Source organism: Apium graveolens, chromosome 11 (assembly GCF_009905375.1).
Source record: "Apium graveolens cultivar Ventura chromosome 11, ASM990537v1, whole genome shotgun sequence".
Lineage (NCBI taxonomy): Eukaryota > Viridiplantae > Streptophyta > Magnoliopsida > Apiales > Apiaceae > Apium > Apium graveolens.
Window position 1 is genome coordinate 110,103,352 of NC_133657.1, and position 3,318 is coordinate 110,106,669.

General features: G+C 43.8%; 1 non-coding gene across 1 annotated transcript; it reads left to right on the forward strand.

Annotated features, from left to right (window-relative positions):
* The first annotated feature begins 2,872 nt into the window (after window positions 1-2,872).
* On the forward strand, window positions 2,873-2,979 carry LOC141698874 (small nucleolar RNA R71). The gene has a single exon (XR_012565372.1). It is a non-coding gene; the product is annotated as a small nucleolar RNA R71 (small nucleolar RNA).
* The last annotated feature ends 339 nt before the right edge of the window (window positions 2,980-3,318 follow it).

Here is a 3,318-nt window from a genome sequence, read left to right on the forward strand (position 1 = left end):
CTTAGATATCTTTGAAAAGTCCTTGATGAATCGTCGATAAAAACCCGCATGACCGAGAAAACTACGGATTCCTTTCACTGAATTAGGTGGGGGAAGATTTTCAATGACTCCCACCTTGGCCTTGTCCACCTCCAGACCTTTGCTAGAGACCTTATGCCCAAGGATAATGCCTTCACGCACCATAAAATGACATTTCTCCCAGTTAAGCACCAAATTAGTTTCCACGCATCTTTTGAGTACGGCGCGCAGATTATTCAAGCATTCATCATATGAGTGTCCAAAGACGGAGAAGTCATCCATGAACACTTCGACGTTATTTCCAATCATGTCAGAGAATATAGCCATCATACATCTCTGAAAGGTGGCCGGGGCGCCACATAACCCAAACGAAACTCTACGAAAAGCAAATGTGCCAAATGGACAAGTGAAGGTAGTCTTTTCCTGATCCTCTGGTGCAATACAAATCTGATTATACCCGGAATACCCATCCAGAAGACAAAAATACTCATGTCCCGCCAATCTGTCAAGCATTTGATCAATAAAAGGGAGAGGGAAGTGATCCTTTCTTGTGGCTTTGTTCAATTTTCTATAATCCATGCATACTCTCCATCCTGTAACTGTTCGAGTAGGGATGAGCTCATTCTTTTCATTTGCGACCACAGTGATACCTCCCTTCTTAGGAACACATTATACAGGGCTCACCCACGAGCTGTCAGAAATAGGATAAATGATGCCTGCATCTAGCCATTTCAGAATTTCTTTCTTCACCACCTCCTTCATGATTGGGTTCAGTCTTCGCTGCTGTTCCACAGTTGGCTTACTACCTTCTTCTAACAGAATTTTATGCATACAATATGAGGGACTTATCCCCTTGATGTCTGCTATAGTCCATCCTATAGCCGATTTGAATTCTCTCAAAATCCTTAAGAGCTTGTCTTCCTCACTACCTGAAAGGTCAGCTGAAATAATAACAGGTAACGTAGATGAATCACCTAAAAAGGCGTACCTCAAGTGTTCAGGTAATGGTTTGAGCTCTAAGGTAGGCGCTTCTTCTATTGATGGTTTGAGCTTCCCTTCAGCGTTCTTGAGGTCAGAAGTACCAAGAGATTCAAATGGTATATCTAGCTTTCGCTTCCAGGGAGAAGCGTTCAGATATTGTAATTGCTCGTTGCTATCTTCATCATCACTGTCAAATTCCCCCACTAAGGCCTTTTCCAATGCATCAGACATTAGCATGTGATCGAGTTCCGAAGTAACCGCAGAATCAATCACATCCACTTTTAAGCACTCCTCATCTTCTGTAGGGAATTTCATTGCCTTGAATATGTTGAAGGTCACATCCTGATCTTGAACCCGCATAGTAAGTTCTCCTTTTTGCACATCTATCAAGGTACGGCCAGTTGCCAGGAAAGGCCTCCCCAAGATTATGGGAATCTTTTTATCTTCCTCAAAATCCAGAATAACAAAATCAGCAGGAAAGAAGAGCTTATCCACCTTGACGAGCACATCCTCAACTATGCCCCTTGGGTAAGTAATGGAACGGTCCGCCAATTGTAGCGACATGTATGTGGGTTTTGGATCAGGTAGGTCCAACTTTTTAAAGATTGACAACGGCATCAGATTAATGCTTGCTCCCAAATCACAAAGGCACTTGTCAAAAGTTAGATTGCCAATGGTGCAAAGAATGGTGAAGCTTCCTGGATCTTTCAGTTTTGGTGATAACTTTTATTGCAGAACCGCGCTGCATTCTTCCGTGAGAGCAACGGTTTCAAGGTCATCCAGTTTCACCTTCCTTGAAAGAATAGTCTTCATAAACTTCGCATAACTAGGCATTTGTTCCAGAGCCTCAGTGAAAGGTATATTGATGTGAAGTTTCTTGAACACCTCCAGAAACTTCCCGAACTATCTATCCAGCTTTTGTTGCTGCAATCTCTTAGGAAAAGGTGGTGGAGGATAGAGCTGTTTCTCCCCTGTATTAGCCTCAGGCAGAGTGTGTTCAACAGTAGTCTTCCTTGGTTCCGCCGCTTTCTCCCTTTGCTTAGATTCTTCATCTCGAACTTCAGCTTCGACTTCTTTTGCCTTTTCAGCATCAGCTACTTTTCTAGACCTTAAGGTAATAGCCTTGACTTGCTCTTTAGCTTCCTTCCTTCCTGGTACTTCCGTGTCACTGGGAAGAGTGCCAGGTTGACGATTGAGCACTGCATTGGCTAATTGACCGATTTGATTTTCCAAGGTCTTGATAGAAACCGCCTGACTCTTGCACAACAGCTTAAGTTCCTCAAAATCAGCACTAGTAGGTGCAGCTGCACTTCCCTGTTGAGGATATGATTGTCTTGTAGCATACTGCTGTGGTTGCTGGAATCCAGGTGGGTTAAACTGTTTACTCACTCCTTGCTGATATGGTGGCTGAATAGCATTCTGATTATTTCCCCAGCTGAAATTTGGATGATTTATGTTGTTAGGATGATAGGTCGCTGGCACAGGCTGCTGTTGTCGCTGATAATTATTCACATACTGAACAGATTCGTTGACAAGAGAACACTGATCCGTAGCATGAGAACCTGCACAAAGCTCACAAACCATAGCTATTTGATTAACTCCATACGTAGCCAAAGAATCAACCTTCATTGATAGCGCTTGGAGCTGGGCTACAATAGCGGTGGCTGCATCAACTTCCAGAATACCTGCTACCTTGCCTGATGTCATCCTCTGAGTTGGGTTTTGATGCTCATTTGCAGCCATCGTCTCAATAAGATTGTACGCCTCAGTATAGCTTTTAGCCCATAAGGCGCCTCCCGCTGCTGCATCGAGCATGGGCCGAGATTGAGCCCCCAAACCATTATAAAAACCAGTGATTACCATCCAATCCGGCATTCCATGATGTGGACATTTTCTCAACATTTCCTTGTAGCGTTCCCAAGCCTCGCACATAGATTCTGTAGGTTGCTGCGCAAACTGAGTAAGAGCACTCCTCATAGCAGCAGTCTTTGCCATTGGATAAAACTTCACCAGAAACTTTTGCGCAAGATCTTGCCACGTAGTGATTGACCCAGCTGGTTCAGAATGTAACCAGTCTTTAGCCTTATCCCTCAGTGAGAATGGGAAAAGCCTCAACTTGATAGCCTCATCAGTCACGCCATAATACTTAAAAGTGCTGCAGATCTCGACAAAATTCCTTATGTGCATGTTGGGGTCTTCAGTTGCCGCTTCTCCAAAAGAAACAGAATTCTGCACCATCTGAATAGTGCCCGGCTTGATTTCAAAGGTGTTAGCTTGAATAGCCGGATGAAGGATGCTTGACTGAATGTCATCAATTTT